At 41.9% G+C, this 22943-nt stretch overlaps 1 protein-coding gene across 3 annotated transcripts in view; it reads right to left on the bottom strand.

Moving 5' to 3' along the window:
* LOC124036377 (coronin-1C-A-like) overlaps window positions 1-17309 on the bottom strand; it is a 66617-nt gene extending 49308 nt beyond the window's left edge. Inside the window, exon 1 of one of the 3 annotated variants that reach the window (XM_046350889.1) lies at window positions 17162-17309. The gene's annotated coding sequence lies outside the window, so the exon portion shown is untranslated. The remainder of the gene's footprint in view (window positions 1-17161) is intronic. The other 2 variants (XM_046350890.1, XM_046350891.1) reach the window with 2 other exon arrangements.
* Between the last annotated feature and the right edge of the window lie 5634 nt (window positions 17310-22943).

A 22943-nucleotide genomic window follows, 5' to 3' on the forward strand; every position in this document is an offset into this window, starting at 1 on the left:
TGTTGGAATCATGGAAATAGAAGTTAGAATATAAGTGGGCACTTTGAATACAGTGTTGTTTGAGATGACAAATTAAAATGCCAGGGAGGAGTTAGTGACAAGGTAGGAACTAAATTGTTGATACTTGATTCCTAGGGGACCCTATAAGATTTGGCTACATTGCATGTTCTCTCTTAGCTACTTCATGTATCTAACATTCTTGCTTTGCATATTCCTCTTTGATTTAGAAGATACTGTTGCACAAACATGCTGATTGAGGTTGACGCCATCACTGGTATTATCAGGCTGTATTAGCTAGCTACGTTTGCTCAGTACATTTATTAGCTAGTTAGCTATTAGCATTAGTGGCTAACAATTAGCATCTCAAGATGTAGGGCAACTTGCAAATAAAAGACAAACTAGCTGTTTGCTGATGTAAGAAAAACTAATAGTGTCATTATTGAACGCTAGAGGATTTATATTAAGAAGCAAAGTGAAAACAGTATTGCTGCATGTGCTGCATTGATCATGCAGACTTAACAGTGACAAGTGTCTCGTGGTTAACAGAGACAAGTGTCTCGTGGTTGAGTAATATCAAATGCTTGCCTTGAGTGACAGGGGGCATGACCAACCAGATGTGTTGGTCATTACTGAGATGTGGTTAAGGAAGAGTGCTTTGAACACAGATGTTAACCTTTTTCAGCAAGACAGAGCTTCCAAACGGTGGGGGAGTGGCAATCTTAACCAAGGATCACCTTCAGTGCTCGGTTGTCTCCACCAAGTCCATCCCTAAAGAATTTGATTTTCTGGTTTTAAGCATTAAACTTTCAAATAGCTCTTTGTTGACTGTTGCTGGGTGCCATCGTCCTCCATCAGCACCGGGCCTGTACCCTACCTGCCCTAAGCTCTCTCCTGGCTCCTTGCACTGTATCACTGAAGCTGGAGACTCTTACCTCCCTCACTAGCCTTAAGCACCAGATGTCTGACCAGGTCACAGATCACTGCACATAGCCCATCTGTAAATAGCCCATCCAACTACCTCATCCCCATACTGTATTTATCTTGCTCCTTTGCACCCCAGTATCTCTACTTGCACATTCATCTTCTGCACATCAATCACTCTAGTGTCTAATTGGTATACTGTAATTACTTTGCCACCATTGCCTATTTATTGCCTTTACCTCCCTTATCTTACCTCATTTGCACACACTGTATATAGATTTTCTTCAACTGTATTATTGATTGCATGTTTTGTTTATTCCATGTGCAACTCTGTGTTGTATGTGTTGAACTGCTTTGCTTTATTCTTGGCCAGGTCGCAGTTGTAAATGAGAACTTGTTCTCAACTTGCCTACCTGGCTTGCCTACCTGGCTAAATAATAAATAAATAAAATAAAAACACCAAGTCTGAATTTGTCCTGCTAGGTGACCTAAACTGGGACATGCTCAAACCACCTGACCAAATCCTAAAGCAATGGGACTCTAAATCTCTCAGATGATGACCAATACCACAAGGTATGACTCCAAACACCCAGAAAAGGCTACTACTCTTGATGTTTTCCTCACAAATAATCCTGATAGGTATGGTGTTTTCAGTAATGAACTTAGTGATCACCCTTTACCGCCTATTTTTACCTTCATAGCTGATAAACACGCCCCGTTAAAGCAACTTAGGGTAAAAAAAATAATCAAACTAATCGTTGATTCTCCTGTGATTTGAAAATCCTTTTTCTGCAGAAGAATCAAGCATGGGCATTGGCGAGGAAAACCGGTGAAACAGCTGATTGGCTGCCTTTTAGGCAATTGAGAAATAAATGGACCAGAAGGATAAAAAAGGTCAAATCTAGGTATTTTCTTGATGCTATGACAGAGTCTGCTGGTGATCCCGCTAAATTCTGGAAAACTGTTAACTCACTTAAAACGAGGAAACTCCGACTTCCCTGCCAAAGCAAATTACATCGGAATCTGGGATCATCAGTGACCGAACTGAAATTTGTGATGCTTATTAATTAATTTTATTTTTTATATTTTATTTTTGAATTTTCCAATTAAGAACATTCAAAACAAAAGTGAAAAGATATTAGACAACGATAGGACAAAGTGACAGTAAGAGACGTGCGTAACAAAAAAATATATATATACAAACATACAATAAGAAAAAAATAACGAGACATTGGATCACCTGCCGTAGGCTACATATTATACATTACGTGTGAAACATTATGTGAGGATTATATATAGATTCAATCAATGAGATGTGGGGGGAGATTCTCCATATAGGTCAATAAAGGTTGGTAAATTCTGTAAAATGTCTAACTTACTCCTCAAGCAGTAAGTGATTTTCTCCAAAGGGATACAACTATTAACTTCCGATAGCCACATTGCAACTGGCAGGGAGGAATCCAATACATTTCTTGGCAATCGCTAGCAATATTTCTGTTAGCTTTATAGTTTGGCTTTGCCTAAGATTGGTGTTAGTAAAGTTACCCAGTAGACAGACCTCCGGGTCAAAAGGGAATGCAACCCCGTGAATTGAGGATATGGTATCGCATACCCCCTGCCAGAAACCGTGTAGTTTTGAACACTGCCAAGTGGAATGGAGGAATTTTCCTTCATCTGAGCCACATCTAAAACATAGGGAGGAGATATCTGGGTTGAACTTGTGCAGTCTAGATGGGGTGATATAGAGCTGATGGAGAAAATTAAACTGGATCAGTCTGTATCTGGAGTTCAATGTGGATGTAACACCATCCCTGCATAGGTCACTCCATAGACCCTCATCAAGATCAATACCCAGATCTTTGTCCCATCTAAGTCGGGGTTTATCTAGCCCAGGCAGTGTTAGTCCTGACATAAGAGCATCGTATACACGGGAAATGGTCTTGAACAGTGGTTGGTCTGCGTGGCAGAGTTGTTCAATAGGTGACATCTTAGGCATGTTCCATTGTCCCTTGAGAGTCACCCTAATAAAGTTTCATAGTTGTAGGTAGCTAAAGAAGTCCCTGTTAGGCAAGTGGTATTTCTGTTTCAGCTGATCAAAAGACATAAGAACTCCCTCCTCGTAACAATGTTCCAGAAGAGTGATCCCCTTATCAGACCATGGTCTAAAGTTACTATTCTGGAAAAACATAGGGATCAATCTATTGTTCCATAAAGGGGTTTTAGGGGAAAGGAATCACCCTCGTCCGAACAGCTCATGCAGTTTGCACCATGCCAGGACAGAATGTATGATTAAAGGGTTGTCTGTGATGGTTATTATAGATTTTCTGTCCCATTTGTAAAACAATTCTGCCCCAGTGTCATCATTTACCTCAAGCTTTTCAATGTTCAACCATGAGGGAGAGGGACCATTGTCAAACCTCTGAGCCAGAAACCTAGACTGCAGCTCAGTAGTACATTCTAAAATTGGGGAGGTTTAAGCCCCCTTGACTGTAATCAAGGGTCAGTTTATCCAGGCCAACCCTAGGGGTTTTGCAGTGCCAGATAAACCGTCTGGTCAGCTTGTCGAGAGAGGAAGAAAATGTTACGGGGAACAGGGATAGGGAGGGATTTCAACAGATATAGAAATCTGGGCAGGACATTCATTTTAATTACATTGATTCTACCCAGTAGAGTGAGAGGTAAGTCCATCCATTTACAAAGGTTAACCTCTACCTTTTGCAACAAACTGGCCAGATTGAGTTTATAGAGGTTGTTCAGATTACCATCCACCATTCTGCCCAAATATGTGAAGCCCATAGGCGACCATCTAAAAGGAAAAACTTGTGCTTGATGGTATGATGGTCAAAGACAGACAATGGTAAGATATCACTTTTATCAAAATTGACCTTATATCCAGAGAAAGAACTATAACACTGTAGTAGGATCTGCAAGTGAGAGAGGGAGTGTTCTGGGTTTGTTAGAAATAAGATAAGGTCGTCCGCAAAGAGTGATAATTTATGGGTACGGGGGGCCCACCTCAAAGCCATGTATGTCAGGGCACGTTCTAATAGCCTCAGCCAACGGTTCGATGGCGAGGGCAAAGAGGTGGGGGCTAAATTGGACAACCTTGTCTGTTCCCCCTATAAAGAGAGAAAAAGGAGGAAGTAATCCCATTGGTAGCAATCCTAGCTTTAGGAGATTTGTAGTGATTTTATCAAATTTACAAACATGGTACCTAAACCAAACTTTTCCAAGACGCGAAAGAGGTATGGCCATTCAACCCTATCAAAGGCCTTTTTAGCGTCGAGGGAAACTGCAACACTAGGTATTTTGTTTTTGTTAGCAAGGTGAATATCAAAGAACCTTCTGAGATTGTTGGAGGACATTCTATTAATTATGAAGCCAGTCTGATCTGGGTTGACCAACAGGGGGAAGACATGACTCCAGTCTCTTACATAGATGTATGATGTGTTTCTTGTAAAAACACAATGTCAGCCTTTAATTTCTTAAGGTATGTATAGACTCTTTTCCTTTTAATTGGGCTGTTACGACCTTTTACGTTGAATGTGACATATTTTAGTGGATTAAGCATAGGTTGGGTTTCAAATATGTAAATGAATAGAAATCTATCATATGCAGATGATTAGGAAATGTTTCAACTTTGGTTTGAGCACAAAAGTGACCCGTCTCTCTCTTTAGGAAGGAAACAATAAACATAGAAAAAGGAAGAAAAAAATAATCCCACCCACCCCGAATATTTACTGCCCATGGTAAGGGATGCTTGAGTCTCTTTTCGAAAGATTAACATAAATGAGGGGGAAAGCAGTGGGCCTAAGCCAACTTATTGCTTCGCCCAGTGGATATGGACTAAACCAAAATATACTCTCCTGTAAATGTACTTTCATCCGCGCAGGGTGGATGAGGTAGCCGGTGATCTTCTCCTTCAGTGCTTTGGCGGCAGGTCTGAACTGCTTGCGACGTCTGGCGAGATCCGCGCTCATATCTGGGAATGGCTGACCCTCTTTCCATCAATGGTGATGTCCCCTTTGGCTCTTGCGAGTTGCAGTATCTTCTCTCTGTCTTGGAAATGGAGGAACCTGATCAGGACGGCTCGTGGGGGCTCATCTGGCCGGGGTTTCGGCGCTGATGTTCTGTGGGCGCGTTCGATTTCCAGCGGCTTGGTGAAGTTAATTATGCCTAGGACCTCCGGGATCCATTGAGTGAAGAAACCGACAGGGTCACGGCCCCGAGTGTCCTCTTTCAATCCCACCACACGGATATTACTACGTCTACTCTGGTTCTCCATCTGATCTACCTTGTTTTTGAGGTAGGCATTGTCCTTTTGCAATTGTATCAAGACCTGGTCATGTCTAGCGATGGTATCTTCAACTGTGCTAATGCGCAGCTCTGCCTCAGTCGTTCTCAAAAGGAGATCATTCATGGAGGATTTCAGGTCGCCAATGGAAGAATGTAGTTCAGCCGATTTCTTATCGATTTTCAGAGAAAGTCCTCCGTTACCATCCTGAATTTCCCGGAGGAGAGTAGCCAGCATGTCGGCAGGCTCGCAAGAGGCTGCTGAGAGCAACAGTCTGGAACTGTCTTCTGAGTTATGAGGGTTAATGCTAATCTTGCTAGCTGTAGCGTTATCGTTATCTTGGGAATCAACAACCTTTTGGTCTTCCTTTTTGCCTCTTGGTCAGAGGTCCATGGCTCTTTGGGAAGGTAAGTACTTGACAATTTATCAGCCGATTTTAGAATATTGTTTCAACGTTGTTATTTTAGGTAAAAATAGAATAACTTTGAAGAGCTCGGTTTGTCAACGTCTGCTCAGCTCCACGGCATCACGTGCTCCCGATGCTTATTAATTTACTTATTTTTCTGATGGGTTTTTTTTTAAAGAAAAAATGGCCAACATGATCCTGACCGGTCTATTGTTTCAGTCCCTTGGCCTTCAGCTTATGTGGAAAACAGTAAGCTGGTTTTCAATTTTCAAAAAGTCACAGAAGAGGTGGTATTTTTTGCACTGCTATAGGTTCTAAGAAATCATTAGGCGCTGACAAGCTGGATCCATATTTACTCAAGTATGTGGCACCTATTATTGCTGGTGTAGTGACGCATATTTTTAACCAAACATTTGTCGTAGGAAAGATTCCTAAATCTTGGAAAAAAAATATTATTTTACCACTCCTCAAGGGAGGTGATGGTAGTGAATTGAATAATTATCGGCCCATCTCTAAGCTCTCCTGTTTGGCTAAAATTCTAGAGTCATTGGTGAATAGGCAACTTCAAGCTTTAACAATACACTTTCTAGTAATCAATTTGGCTTTAGACCTAAACACAGTACTATTACGGCCACTGTACGTGTTGTAAATTATATTACCAATGCCCTAGATAATAGAAAGTACTGTGCCACCGTGTTCATAGATTTATCTAAAGCTTTTGAAGACCATGCGAAACGTTTGGGTAAGCTGTCGTCAATAGTACTGGGATTGGATGCCTGTCGTTGGTTTCATCACCATCTAAAGGATAGAAGTCAGGCTGATTGACTGCATGCCATCGACTCGGAGCCATTGGAGTTGGTTAAAGGGGTCCCACAAGGTTCTATACTTGGTCCATTACGGTTCACTCTCTACATAAACAATATCGGTGATGAGATAAGTGTCAAAATCATTTATATGCTGATGACACTCATGTACTCTATCACTTCAACAGCTGACCAAGCATTATCACTATTGGAGACAGATTAAGATATTGCAAGGATTTTTTTATACAGCTGAGACTTGTTTTAAAGGCAAAGAAAACATTTTATGATTTTTAATAGGTTCAAAAAGTTGGTTGAAAATACACTTGCACTTACGAGCTTAGATGGTTCTCAAATGAATCAGGTCTCTGCATATAAATACTTAGTTTATCATCCAACCATATCCCTGTCTTTTAAAATGCATATTGACGAACTTTGTAAACGGCTAAAATTCAAGCTAGGCTTTCTCTATAGAAACAGGACATGTTTGTCATCTACAAATAGAAGACAAATTGTGCAAGCTACTTATGTCTCTTACAGATTATGGGGAAATTATTTACATGAATGCTACGGCATCAAAACTTAAAATCGCTGGATGTTACTTATAATTGCGCACTTAGGTTTATTACGGGTGCTAGCTACAGAACTCACCACTGTGTTTAATATCAATATGTGGGTTGGACTTCGCTGTCCGTTAGACAAGAACAACATGCTCTCATGTTTGTCTATAAAGCACTTCTGAATAAGCTACCTTTTTATTTATCATCACTCATCAATATTATAATTAGAATTCCTAAAACCAGGTCTCAAGCATGGATTACACTTGAGGCCCATGCGATTTCCACAGAGTTGGGTATGGCTGCCTTTTCCTGTTATGCTCCTTGCCTATGGAATAGCCTGCAGACTAAACTTGACTCTTGTCCCCCTTGCTCATTTTAAATATTTATTGGAACATTTTTATATTGCTTGTAACTGTTTCGGGTAATGCAAGTTATTGTGCTGTTAGTAGAATAACCTGTGTGTAAATGTTATCCGTTGCTCTTTTTGTGTGTGTTATCTGTGATCGTTGTGTTTGTCCTGTTTAGTTTTTTAAATCGTTGTACCTAAACTGTATGTGTAAACATGTATACGCAGGGCCCAGCTGTAAAAGAGACCTTGGTCTCAGTCTGTGTTCCTTGTTGAAATAAAGGTATAATAACAAACCACTGTTTTTCAGCCTGTGTTCGTAATGGCTGCTCAGTGAAACGACGTGTCCCGATTTGTCTTAGACGCTTGCTAAAAAACTTTAATGAGCAAACCTTCATGAACTCTCCTCTGTCGAAGACGTTGGTCCTTATTATTAGATATTTTTAGCGGTATTGTTAACTTCTTGGTCACTGGAGGGCAGTATTGAGTAGCTTGGATGAATAAGGTGCCCAGAGTAAACTGCCTGCTACTCAGCCATAAAAACTAGAATATGCATATAATTTGTATATTTGGATAGAAACCTCTGAAGTTTCCAAAACTGTTTGAATGATGTCTGTGAGTATAACAGAACTCATATGGCAGGCGAAAACCTGAGAAAAATCCAACCAGGAAGTGGGAAATCTGAGGTTTGTAGTTTCTCAACTCATTGACATTCCAATATACATTGTAAGTGGGGTCATTTTGCACTTCCACTAGATGTCAACCGATGCTTCTAATGTGAAGTGGGGCCGAATGAGAGGGGATTGAGCCAGGTGTCTGGCAGATTGCCAAGAGCTCGTGGCGCACGGTCATGTGAAAGTTAGCTTGCGTTCCATTGCTTTTCTACAGTTAAAAGAATTCTCCAGTTGGAACATTATTGAAGATTTATGTTAGAAACATCCTAAAGATTGATTCTATACTTAGTTTGACATGTTTCTACGACCTGTAATATAACTTTTTGGACTTTTCATCCAACCTTTTTGGCTGGACTTGCACGCACGTTTGGATTTGTTTACCGAACGCCCTAACAAAAGGAGGAATTTGGACATAAATTTACTTTATAGAACAAATCAAACATTTATTGTGGAACTCGGATTCCTGGGAGTGCATTCTGATTGAGATCAAAGGTAAGTGAATATTTATAATGCCATTTCTGACTTCTGTTTACTCCACAACATGGCGGATCTCTCTTTGGCTGTTTTGGTCTCTGAGCGCCGTACTCAGATTATTGCATGGTATGCTTTTTCCGTAAAGTTTTTTTGAAATCTGACACAGCGGTTGCATTAAGGAGAAGTTTATCTAAAGTTCCATGTTCAATAGTTGTATCTTTTATCAATGTTTATTATAAGTATTTCTGTAAATTGATGTGGCTCTCTGCAAAACCTACAAATGGTAGAGGGAAATAGTCCTATAATTACTATAATAACTACAACCTAAAACTTCTTACCTGGGAATATTGAAGACTCGTGTTAAAGGGAACTTTCATATGTTCTCATGTTCTGAGCAAGGAACTGAAACGTTAGCACATATTGCACTTTTACTTTCTTCTCCAACACTTTGTTTTTGCATTATTTAAACCAAATTGAACATGTTTCTTTATGTACGTGAGGCTAAATTGATTTTATTGCTGTATTTTATTAAGTTAAAATAAGTGTTCTTTCAGTATTGTTGTAATTGTCATATTACAAATAAATAAATCAAAATCGGCCAATTTAAAAATCGGTATTGGCTTTTTTGGTCCTCCATTAATCGGTATCGGCGTTGAAAAATCATAATCGGTTGACCTCTAATATAAAGTCAGAAAAGCTGCTGTCTCAGCCACTGCCTGCCTGTCACCAAAGGAGTACCCCTAGGCTAAATCCGACGCTCTTCTCAACAACATAGCTCAGGCAGTAGGAAGCTCTCATCCATTTATATGTGGATGATACAGTCATACTCAGCTGGCCCCTCCCCGGTTTTGGTGTTAAATGCTCTATAACAAAGCTTTCTTAGTATCCAACAAGCTTTCTCTTTCCTTAACCTTGTTCTGAACACCTTCAAAAACAGAAGTCATGTGGTTTTGTAAGAAGAATGCCCCTCTCCCCACAGGTGGGATTACTACCTCTGAGAGTTTAGAGCTTGAGGTAGTCACCTCATACAAGTACTTGGGAGTATGGCTAGACAGTACACGGTCCTTCTCTCAGCACATATCAAAGCTGCAGACTAAAGTTACATCTAGACTTGGTTTTCTCTATTGTAAATCCCTCCTCTTTCACCCCAGCTGCCAAAAGAACCCTGATTGATGACCCTCCTACCCATACATCCAGCCATCAGATTTGCCACCAATGCTCCTTATAGGACACATCACTGCACTCTATAGTCCTCTGATTTGATTTGATTTTGATTTGAAACTGGTCATCGCTGTGTACCTGTCGCAAGACCCACTGGTTGATGCTTATTTATAAAACCCTCTTAGGCCTCACTCCCCACTATCTGAGATACCTACTGAACCCCTCATTCTCCACAGACAACACCTGTTCTGCCAGTCACATTCTGTTAAAGGGCCCCAAAACACACATCCCTGGGTTGTTCGTCTTTTCAGTTCGCTGCAGCTAGCAAACACTCAAACTGGACAGTTCTCAATCTCTTCATTCAACAACTCAAAATCACGCACACTCGTACTGACAGTTGTTGCTGCTTTGTGTGATGTATTGTTGTCTCTACATTATTGCCCTTTGTGCCGTTATCTGTGCACAATAATGTTTGTACCATTGTCTCTCGTCCTTTTTTTAATTTATATACCAGCCCCCGCAGGAGGCCTTTTGCCTTTTGATAGGCCGTCATAGTAACGTAGAATTTTTTCTTAATTAACTGACTTGCCTAGTTAAATAAACGGACAGACCTCTCCATCTTAGCTACTGATATATTAACATGTTTCGACCATGACTGTGTAACAGGGAGAGTGAATGAGCAAAAGTACAAACCAAAAGTTAGACAAACTTGTTGCTGCGATAGGTTCTCTCATCTGGTAGTGTCAGTCTTTACTGCATCAAATCGATGTAAAGCTAGCTAGCTACACTAGCCAGCTAAGTTAGTTAGCCAGCTAGCAAGGATAATTGAGGCTATTTTGCTGAGCTCCCAGCATCCTTATCTACAACAACTCCATTCATATTAAATAGCCTACCTGTTGGTTGATCATTGTAGCCTACTCCTAACTTACCCAACTTAATTCTGTAATTGTCATTCTATTTTGCATTGATTATAAATCTACCAAGTCACTTGTTAAACATGGTAGTGCAGATAGCTTTTTTTTCTTTTTAAAAAATGGGGCGCACCGATAGAAACGGTCATAAAACGTATTTTATTACAATTGGTCTATCCTTGTATGTAGCAATGCCACAGATGTTAATTTAAATTTAGACAACACATATGAAATTATACCTTATTTTTTCTCAAATTAATATTCTGGGCCTCCTGAGTAGCGCAGTGGTCTTAGGCACTTTTGAATACTCTAATAAAATGTGTTTTTCCCTTACTGTAAAGAGCTTAACACTTATAAGCTCCTGTCCTGTGTCAGTGTCGCACAAAGTGCATTTTTTGCACAACCAGTGAAGAGAATGACGAGACAGAAAGAGAGCGCGAGACTGAGCACAGCATGTGAAGTAATCAGTGATAACAGAACAATTCAGTCCATTCCCACTTTCCTTGAGAGCACAGAAGGTTAGAGGTCTCCTCTCTCCTCTCTCCACCAAACAGTCAAAGCTGAGTGCTGGGGAGTGGGGACTGCTGCCTTTTCTTAAACCAAGGCACATTATTATGCTCTGACATAAAGCTGGGAAGCAGTTAGTGAAAAGAGAGGGGAAGAGTGGAAAAAAAAGAGCAAGAGCTCGTAATGCCTTTTATGTCCCTTTCATTTGAAGACAATCTAACACTATACATGGTTATGTTCATGCATCACAATTAGGCCTACTACAGCATGGCCATCCCATTCTGTCTACAACGATCAGTGCTAAAACTGGTTTGTCAATGAGAAGGCTGCCACACTATAATACTGCCCCTCCCTGACAATGCACCACAAGGATCACTGCAAAACAATACACACAAGGAAATAGACCGTGTCATTCAGGGGGAAAGGTTAGTTCACTGATCAATCTGAAATCATCCTGAGTAAAAGGGAAATTGTACACAGACAGAGCCAGGAAAATTATGAGGAAGGTCTGTATCCGGTCTGATCCCATTCCCCCCACCCACCGACAGATCAGGTCAGCATCTCCTCTGCTTGAAAGGCCTATCGTGTATCTCACTCTCCCTGTCCCTGTGAAAGCCATTAATATTTTTTTAAAGGATGGAGGGGCTAATCCTTGTACATGAAGAATGGGCAGGTGGTCAACCAAAGCAAAACTTAACAATGTCAATCCAAATTGAATTGACTTCTTTAAATATTTAACCATCCGCTCACTTCAGAGTGGTTACTAGGGAACCAGACAGATGCTGATGTTATCAAGCACTGAAATTCATAGCTCACTGCAGGGAGCTCAAAGACCAGGAAATCCCCCAAAACAGTTTCCACTAGTTACCACAGCCACAAAGTCAAAATTGGCTGTATTTGAACAATTCTTGAAAACAAATTTGATTTTTGGTTTTAGGATTAGACATAATATTAGTGTGGTTAAGGTTAGTTTTAAAAACTGATTTTAAGAAGATAAAATATAGAAATAAGCAGAGTTTATGACTATGTGGCTGCGGTAACTAGTGACAACCAAAACATTATGTGGAGAAGGGGAGAGGTAAAGTCAGCCAAGGAAAGAGAATTAGGAAATCTACTAAACTATAATGGAATTGTTTTAAGACAAAGTAATACCAAGGATTATTTACCCATTGGATTTTAATATCCCTTGAAGTATAAAATTGTTTTAACATTCTAAAAAATAAAATAAAAATAGGAATATGCTATTAGCCAATACAAACACATTGAATAACAGATTCCCTGCATGGAACAGTCCCCCCAAAAATATCAAATAGGAAGTTTGTTCTGAAGTGTCTATTCTATATCGGAGAGATGAAAGATGAGGAACCCTTTTTTTTTACATTTCATTATCCGCCTTAGTTTAGTCCCTAAAATATCTCCACACTTCCATTATTTTTTAACTAGTACCACGGACCTACAGACAAGTCTTGAGACTTGTAGGCGCCCTAGAGCAGGGTTTCCCCAAACTCGGTCCTGGAGCCCCCCCTGGGTATATGTTTTGGTTTTTGCCCTAGCACTATAGCTGATTCAAATAGCCAACTCATCATCAAGTGTTTATTATTTTAAATCAGCTGTGTAGTGATAGGGCAAAAAAACAAAACGTGCACCTGGGAGGGGCTCCAGGACCGAGTTTGGGGAAACCCTGCTCTTGGGCACCCACAAGGGGGGCAGGACAGAGTTTGGTATTCTTCGTTGTGTCCCAGAGCACAACGAAGAATACCATCGTGTTCATGAGAGTCTCAGCTTTCCACAGATATTAGTGTGTATCCCCAACTGTTCAGGCGCAACACAATTTATTTTGTGAGAAGACCGATTTTCAGGATGTCTCATGGTCTGACAAACACCGCTCTAGCTCTGCCACCACCAGATGCAGCTCTTGCAAAAAACAGATCTCTAGTTTAATGAATGTCATCAGGCTCAGGTAGCATCAGCTTGAATTTCCATTCTGATCAAAGCTCTAATCAAATCTAGACACATTTATATGCTTTATAATGACACTTTTGGTTTGGAAGGGAAATACCGGGTTGCCTAGGAGAAAAGTGATTTATTCTCAGGATGGACATTTGTAAAATATTCAACCCTAGTCGGTGTGCACATGAAGTAGCCCTACATAACTTCGCACTGATTAGGGCCTCCCAGGTGGTGCAAGTGGTCTAGGCCACTGCATCGCAGGCTAGCTATGCCACCAGAGACTCTGGGTTCGCGCCCAGGCTCTGTCGCAGCCGGCCGCGACCGGGAGGTCCATGGGGCGACGCACAATTGGCCTAGCGTCGTCCGGGTTGTCTCATCGCGCACCAGTGTCTCCTGTGGCGGGCCGGGCGCAGTGCACGCTAACCAAGGTCGCCGGGTGCACGGTGTTTCCTCCGACACATTGGTGTGGCTGGCTTCCGCGTTGGATGCGCGCTGTGTTAAGAAGCAGTGCGGCTTGGTTGGGTTGTTTCGGAGGACGCATGACTTTCGACCTTCGTTTCTCCCGAGCCCGTACGGGAGTTGTAGCAATGAGACAAGATAGTAACTACTAATAATTGGATAATACGAAATTGGGGAGAGAAAGGGGGTAAAAATTTAACAAAAAAAACTTGCCACTGATTAACCACATAGCCCATCAACACAAATGACCACTCTGGAGTGGAGCCCCCCACCCCAGTGTCTGGCATTATGTTGTCCCAAGGCTTTTCTTTCTGTACTGTCGCCTCAATGCTCTCGATGCACTGGCAGACTTTGCCTTTTGTCACTCAGAACGCATAGAGAGACGCCACCTAAATCCTCTTCCCGTAACCAAATCCACAGTGTACCATTGTAATCAAATTCCAGCTACATTCCACTGCTTTTCTCAACAATGAGATCGGTGAAAAAACAGCACCTTTCTCTGTTCCTGGGTGACCATGTGGTCTGTGCTCTGCTCTTTGTAAAATACCACGAGGGCACAATGTCAGCAGCACAGTTCAATGGAATGTTGTATTGTTTTCAAACTTGGGACTATGCGCTCAAGGGCCAAAAAGACTGTATCCTGCAAAATACAGACAGAGCCAGTGCAACAAGACAATCCACTGGAACTGAGCCACTTATTTCCCCATCTACAGAGCATTCGGAAAGTATTCAGACCCCTCAACTTTTTCTACATTTTGTTTCGTTACAGCCTTATTCTAAAATGGATTAAGTTGTTTTCCCCCCTCGTCAATCTACACACAATACTCCATAATGACAAAGCAAAAACTGTTTTTGTTTTGCACATTTCTTAAACACACTGAAATATCACATTTACCTAAGTATTCAGACCCTTTACTCAGTACTTTGAAGCACCTTTGGCAGCGATTACAGCACCGAGTCTTCTTGGGTATGACGCTACAAGCTTATTACACCTGTATTTATTACACCTGTATTCAACCTGTTTTCACTTTGTCATTATTTGGGGATTGTGTGTAGATTGCTGAGAATGTTTTGTTATTTAATCAATTTTAGAATAAGGCTTTAACCTAACAAAATGTGGAGTAAGTCAAGAAGTCTGAATACTCTCCTATGGCACCGTATCCATCTATGCTCGGACGAATGAGACCAGACATTTCAACTATGTTCAAACTGTACATTAAATGTCAAATGAGGATGATGTACAGCAGCATTCACTATTTCACCTTGTTCTGGAAGGTCAGGATCTGGTACAGAACCTTACCAGGGACTAGCCTAAACTATAAGAATAAAACATCAACTGTTTCAAAGGAGGACATTTGTCTATGCATGTACTTATCCAAATTAATTCCCAGACTTGAGAAGGTCCACTCCCCAAACCCTATGAAGCTACTTAAATCAAGACAGGCTTTAGGCAGACAAAATCCTGTGCTGTGTGGCCTAGATTAAGGTGAGAGGTTCTGTTGTTTTACATCAACAATAACATCCACTAAATGAGAAAGTCAAAACAAAAAGTGTGGGCAATAGTTAAGATGAAACAACCAGTTTTGACCAGATGGATACACTGCCACAGAAATCATGCTGAATGGTGTGCTCATCAGATCAGTGCATGCTCCTGCCACTTCCCAAATGAGTCACATCTACAGACAGACAAACATACATCACATGACATCTTGGTCTCAAACCTCTACTAGGCCTGTGCAGTCCTGTCTGTCACAAACAATCTCACCCTGGTTCCCAGTTCCTGCTGGAACTTCAGAGCAGGTTTGGGAGCACACACACAGAACTGGACAAAGGAAATGTGACTGGACAAAATACCATCACACTTGGTTCCCAAAAATGAGGAGAGGTGGATACTGTTAGCAAGACATGAACACCTTTCCATGATGGGTCATGTTCACAGCACCAAAGGTACTTGTGCCTACTAACCCTAATCAAACAGACTAACGGTGTTGGGTGTGATAATACCAGCAAGAACTTAGAGCACATGTGCAGCTTAGTGTGATGGTTTCTTGATACCTCCACAGGGCAGAAAATAATTGGTTCAATAAACATTGCTAATGTGTAGGCCTACTCCAAATCGTTATGCAGAATTTTATTTCCCTGTAGAGGAGGAGTCTCAGAAGATGCAAACCCTTCACCTTGGTGATGTGGCCTCGGATAGCACCACCTTGCACAGACAGGACCTGACAAACTCAAGAATGTGAGATGTGAACCGAGGTATGCAATCAGAGTTACCATCAGGCAGAAATGATACCTGAAAATGTGCATGTTCTTCTTGTGTTCTCCCAACTTTCCTAAGGGGCTTCATCTTGGAATCCATTTATACAAAAGTGGCTGGGGGGGGGGGGGTTGAGGACTTATTTGACAACCCCCACTCCCTCTCGCTGCATCCTCTGTAGCCTAACACGTCGGTGCATCTCCCAGACAAGCCTTGGGAGGTGAGGGGTAACTTCGGAGTTAACAGTGGTGCGGTCCGAGTGGCCAGCCAACCTGCCAGCCAGAGGTTGATGCTTCCTGACATCCAGACCAAACATGACCATGGTGTTAACATGTGCCCCTCAGGTCAGACTGACAGCTAGCTATGGCCAGTCGTCCACCCACAATGACTCACTCATTCTCCAATGGAAGGGAACTCCCAAGCTGCTTATGCAAACACACTTCTTTGCAAATAGTTCTGGAGGGGGATCGAGGCTAATAATAGGCAAATCCTTCTGGTCTGAAAACCAAAATCCCTCAAGTAAAATCAATGTTGTCATAGATCAAAATGCTATTTTTTAACAGCCTGAAAAGTCAAAGGCTGATCAAAGCTATGGCTGTTCAATCACAGTAACATATATAAGTAGGTTGGCATTATACAGGGCCATTCACGGCGACCCATCACCTCGGTTAGAGAGCAAAGCCATAGCTTCATCTTTATGGGCGATGTCAGATACAAAGAGGGACGAATAACGTCTTTATGGTCAGACTAAAATATTTGTGTACAATTAATTTTATCCAATCGATCCTCGAAACATAGCTGTGCCAGTAGTAGCACAGCTGTGCTGACAATGTGCTTTTGTCTGGGAATTTGAGTCATTCCTACATTAATTCTAAATTCCTTTTTGCAAATGAGGTTATATCTGTGGACACAAAACTAATTTGATTGTGCTAAAGCCTGCAGTCATCAGCAACACCCAGATGACATTGTAAAGCTGAATGAGCTCAGATGTCTGAATCAATACTTTCCAGTTAACTAGCTAACGTTACCTCCCTAATATTATATCGTTTTGACAGTTTGAGGCTAAATTACATTACCCCATCCTCGTTTTAACTGGAACCACAAGTCAGTTCGGTTCATCAGAAACGATTACTTTGTCGTGGAATAATACCCTACCACAACTGGCTGCTGGACTGGTCATTCATTTCACATGGTGGATAGCTAGTCAGCTTATGGATATCACAAGTACTAAAGGCAAAAATTGTAGCTAGTTAGCTACCTAATTTAGCTAGGTAACTAACTCATTGGCGTTAAACTTGTCAATCCCAATTAGCTGTAGCTTCCTCACTGGATTCAAGCAAGTGGTGCCTCGCTAACTAAAGCACAGACGGCACAGATTAATACAATAACCAAGTCGGAACTGTGTGTACAACATTGTTAAAGATAAAGCAAAAAGACGTACCTTCCAGATCAAAGTACAAATATCCCTGACTGCTGAATTATCTAAAATAGGACTGTCGACGTTCACCCAATTGAATCCACCGCTAATGCCACTGACAACTCGCTTGGGCTCTCTTTCCCTCTGTCACTGCTACACCGGACGCAACGCCCTCCCCTATCCCCATTCCCCGCCTCAGTTATGGCTTGGCCAGGCATGTTTGGAAAAGATGAGCAGCAGCCAAAACCACCAATCACAATCGCCGTTAGAGCTGTGTCAGGGAGCAAGACATATGCCTCCAATATGTAATTGTTAATGTGATAAATAGTGTGTTATAATGAATAACATAAAAAGGAAACCCAATTGTTTTTTTCTACATAATAACACATCTACTGTATATTGTTACAATGTGATAAATATGAATGCCTTGAAAATCTGAAACTTGATGAGCAATAAGCATTGACATAATCCCTCTCTCTTTCTTTTAATGACAGATGTGTACACCTTGAAGGCATGGGAATGGTTGGTGCACTGTCCCTTGTAAAACGTAATGTCCCAGTAGAAGTAGGCTGAAAATCTATTCTGACTGTACCTATGCAAATGTCACCCAGACTCAGTAAAAGGGCAAGAGGGCAGTGTACTGTATGTAGTGTGTTGCTTTAACTGCCTCCGCTAAAGCTGATGACAAATGTTGTTTAGAGGTATTTTAGCTAATAGATTAAATAGAACATGAATTGAGAACAAAATCTACCTCAGGAATTTGTTTATTCTGCTTGCCACAAGATGGCATCATTTTACAAATCCACATAAATAGCGTCTGTGTCCGTCCAATCAGCCACCAAATGTTTTCCTGAGCCTTGTTGCTTAGGCCCACGGTAGATTTGGAGGGGATTGGGATAAATCATATAACTAAATGAAAAACAATGTTGTGGACCTATGTATCAGAAAAGCCTATGATTACCAAATACTTTCAGCATACAAATTATTCAAATATACACGTTTCTGATTCATGCACATCTGTTATCTTTCATTCATCCCCACTTACAGTAGGTTGTCACATAATGCACAATTCAGATGAAAACTTGTAAAGCTCATACCTTTTCTCACAGATGGTTTCCTCTTCAGTGTCTTCTCTGGGGATTTCTTGGGGGTGTCAAAAGCCGCCAACATTTGAGCCACATTCACAGACTGGGGTTGCTCTGAAACTCCATCAGGTTTAGCTTCCAATGGCTTTGTCATATCCGGATGCTTCAGCTTTTCTTGTAGTAGAATGTTCTCCTTTAAGAGTTCAGAGACAGGTATTGATTTCGGAGTATCCTGGTGTTTGCCACTCTCTGAGACAGTTTGGTCGTTGTCCTGGGTAGACTGTTCATCAAAGTGGACTGCAGTGTTGCTCTCTGTGACTTGCTCTGACACAAGCTCTGTTTTGAAAGTAACATCTTGAGACTGAAGCTTCTCATCTTTGTTCTGATTATCCATACTCTCTTGGCTTTCTTCTGATAGAGCACTTCCAGTTCCTACCGACGCTGAGGCAGCCTCTATCACTACAACTGGGATGTGTGTTATTTGAGGAGGGTCCTTCATGGTCTTAGCCTCCTCCATAGACTCAGCATGCAAGGCCTCTGAGGTGCATTGCCTGGGTGTTGGTGGAGGAATCTCAGTGACAGTGATAGCGCTTGGTGATTCATCAATGTTGTGCAAAGGCAGGGGCTCTGTGGTTTGATCATCCTCTTTATTGCAGAATGGAGACTCAGTAGACTCAATGACGCCCTCATCAGAAACTGAGGAAGATGCAGGTTTTTCTGTGATGACCTCACTCCTAGTGGAGGGCCTGCCTTTAACAGGCAGACTTGTCTGTGAAGTCTCTGGTGATGGGGTCTCAGCTGGGGGAGTATTTTTCATCGTCTTCCCCTCATTTTGGGGCGAGGCAGCTGTTGTTGCAAAGTCCTGCTCTGAAGCCTTACAGTCAGCCTCATCCATCAGTGATGACATTCCCGCTTCTCTATCAGTGACAGATCCAGTCTCCAGAGGTGGAGCTGGTGGACAGATGATATCTGTAGAGTCCTGAGTAGTTTTCCCTGCCTGGTCACTTTTTTCCAGGCTTTGTGGATGAATCTCCTCATGGCAGGGCTTAGTGTTAACTTCTGCTCCAGGGGGTCTCTCTGTTGTACATACAGAGGATGATAACATTATGGTTTCCTCCTCAATATGACATTGTAATCCAGGGTTATTTTGATCTGGAGCTGTCTTTGCAATATCAGCGGATGGTTTTGGTGTTGTTTCCTTGGCAGCAGGTTTTGGTGTTGTTTTCTTGGCAGCAGGTTTTGGTGTCGTTTCCTTGGCAGCAGGTTTTGGTGTTGTTTTCTTGTCAGCAGGTTTTGGTGTTGTTTTCTTGGCAGCAGGTTTTGGTGTTGTTTTTTTGGCAGCAGGTTTTGGTGTTGTTTCCTTGGCGGCAGGTTTTGGTGTTGTTCCCTTGGCAGCACATTTTGGTGTTGTTTCCTTCACTGCAGGTTTTGGTGTTGGCACAGCCCCTGTCTCCACAGCCACTGAATGAAGCTTTGTCTCAGGTTGCAGCTGGTCATGGTCATCAGACTGGTCCCTTGACACAGAGACCACCTTTTTAACTTTGGAGAGATCTGGAGACGGCTCATTTTTGTTTATTTTCAGAAGCTTCTCCAAAATGGAGCTGGGCTCCTCTGTATGCCCCATGGGCAAGGCTTCTTTGTCCCTTTGAGTGGGAGGGTTAGTTGTAGGGGATCCTGCCCCTTCCAGCTCACTTTGTTTGTGATTATCATTCAGGTCAGGCTTAATGTCACACCTTGCCACCTCTGACACTTTATTTTTTTTCTCAATGTCACTCTTGTTTTCATATCCATGTGGCTTTACCTGTCCCGTTGTTGGAGGGTCATGATTCAAGGTACCACCCACGGCTAACAGAGACTTTTCCCCTTTTGTCTTTTTTAATGGTGATTGAAGTTCAGCCTTGTAGGGGTCTTTCAGCTCTCTCAAATCGCCTACTTCTCCATAAATGCACCTGGTGTCTCCATCCTCAACTGCCTTTGAGGGATCATTTTTCATTTTAATTTCCTGGTCTTTCTGAACAGTCAACATATTTCTTCCTCCCTCTTGAATGACGTCATCAGTAGTTTCAGTATTAGTCCCATCCTTGCCGACTTTCACAGAACCTTCCTTCTTGTATTCCATGGTGCTCTCACCCATTGAAACAGTGCCATCAGTTTTCTCCACAGATGGATTATACGTCTCACCAGTAACTCCCTCTGAAGCAGAACAGCAATTTTCTTCCTGGTTTTTCTGGTGTGGAGCTGTTCTTTCATATCGATGGTCCATCTTGGCAGTTTTACCCTCCTTCTTCTTCTTCTCTCTCACGTTTTGGGTGGATTGTCTGGGTGTTCTGGCCTTCTCCTCACACTGTGTGTTACTCTCTAGGCTATGGCTTTTGTACTGATCCTGTTGAGTCAGTGGAGCAGTCCTGCCACCCTCCTCTCTTCCCTCCTCTCCTCCAGCCCCTCCTTCTCTCAACTCCCCCTCTTTGAAAGGACTCACCCCTTTCTGAGTGCTATGGTTTTTCTCTGCCGAAGGTGTTGTTGGCTCCATGCCTGGACCTTCATTCAGACTTTTAGCATCAGCTAACGCTGGGTCCTCCCCGGCTTTACCGGCCTCCTCACAGGGGCTTCCTCCCTCCATGGCACCACCTCTATCCCTGCCTGCTTCCCCAAGGTCGGGGCAGGGCCCCCTCTCCTCCGCCCCTCCACTGCTGGCATGTTCATCCCCATCCACCTTGTCTTGATTCTGCCCAATGCTAGTCTGTGGACAGAGACAAGCTGTTACCCTCCTCACTCTGAAGTAGCAGTCTACAATAATACCATAGCTGTGGCATGCCAGTCCAGCAGCATTTATTTAACTGTAAACCCTGTGCTCTGCTCTCCCACATCCACTCTCTCTCTCCATCCATCTCCTTTTTTTATTTCAAAGCAGGGTGTATGATTATACCTGTCCCACTGAGAACTGGCAGAGATAGAAATATGAGCTGGAAACATGAGAAGTAGAGACAGGAAAAGGAACAATGTAATCAGATATCAGGAACAGAGCCAGGATAATTTACTGTGAAATAGCACAAAACTGATCATGTGTAGACACAGTGGATACATTATATACCACTAGTTCGTTATGGCACACAAAACAGGAGCCATTTACATGGTCTGGTCTGGCTAAGCATCTTATGACCACAACTGCTCTAAACCACATTGATTGTTCATGCTTTCACAATGTCAACCCTTATAGGGTCAACTTAAGAAAAATACATTGGTGTCACAAGATTTATCCTTCTGAGGATGATCATGTCAGCTTGTAGGACCTTAGCCAGGCATGACACATTCTGATGTATCTAAAAGTAGAGGTATGACATGAGTGAAGGAAATTGCACTAATAAAAAGGGTTAGGATAGATCATCCCAAATGAACACATTTAATAGTAAGTGGGTGACAGGCATGCAGGACATGGTCCTTTGATTCTAGTATTTGAGATGGCCAGAGTGAAGCCTGACTCCACAGCAGATGAAGCAGAGACACATACAGTTGAAGCCGGAAGTTTGCATGCACCTTAGCCAAATACATTTAAACTCAGTTTTTCACAACCACTGACATTTAATCCTAGTAAAAATCCCCCGTCTTAGGTCAGTTGGGATCACCACTTTATTTTAAGAATGTGAAATGTCAAAATAATAGTAGAGAGTATTATTTATTTTAGCTTTAATTTCATTCATCACATTCCCAGTGGGTCAGAAGTTTACATACAGTCAATTAGTATTTGGTAGCATTGCCTTTAAATTGTTTAACTTGGGTCAAACATTTCGGGGAGCCTTCCACAAGCTTCCCACAATAAGTTGGGTGAATTATGGCCCGTTCCTCCTGACAGAGATGGTGTAACTGAGTCAGGTTTGTAGGCCTCCTTGCTTGCACACGCTTTTTCTGTTCTGCCCACAAATGTTCTATAAGATTGAGGTCAGGGCTTTGTGATGGCCACTCCAATTCCTTGACTTCGTTGTCCTTAAGCCATTTTTCCACAACTTTGGAAGTATGCTTGGGGCCATTGTCCATTTGGAAGACCCATTTGCGACGAGGCTTTAACTTCCTGACAAGGTCCTTTGCTGTTGTTCTGGGATTGATTTGCACTTTTCACACCAAAGTATGTTCATCTCTAAGAGACAGAACGCATCTCCTTCCTGAGCGGTATGACGGTTGCGTGGTCCCATGGTGTTTATACTTGGGTACTGTTGTTTGTACAGATGAACGTGGAACCTTCAGGCTTTTGGAAATTGCTCCCAAGGATGAACCAGACTTGTGGAGGTCTATCATTTTTTTCTGAGGTCTTGACTAATTTATTTTTATTTTCCCATGATGTCAAGGAAAGAGGCACTGAGTTTGAAGGTAGGCCTTGAAATACATCCACAGGTACACCTCCAATTGACTCAAATTATGTCAATTAGCCTATCAGAAGCTTCTGATGCCTAACCGACTTAGCCTAACCGACTATAGTTTGTTAACAAGAAATGTGTGGAGTGGTTGAAAAACAAGTTTTAATGACTTCAACCTAAGTGTATGTAAACATCCGACTTCAACTGTAGACAATTTAAACTCTCTAGCCTGATAATAATCTCTTTCTCACTCTTTGGGAGTTTATGAGGTTTTAATAAATTACATTTCTGGAGATTTCTTTGTCCATCTTTAGGTAACAAAATGTATTTCCCATCGTTTGGATTGAGAGGACATTGGATCGGGGAGTTATT

This window comes from Oncorhynchus gorbuscha, linkage group LG05 (genome assembly GCF_021184085.1).
Source record: "Oncorhynchus gorbuscha isolate QuinsamMale2020 ecotype Even-year linkage group LG05, OgorEven_v1.0, whole genome shotgun sequence".
NCBI lineage: Eukaryota > Metazoa > Chordata > Actinopteri > Salmoniformes > Salmonidae > Oncorhynchus > Oncorhynchus gorbuscha.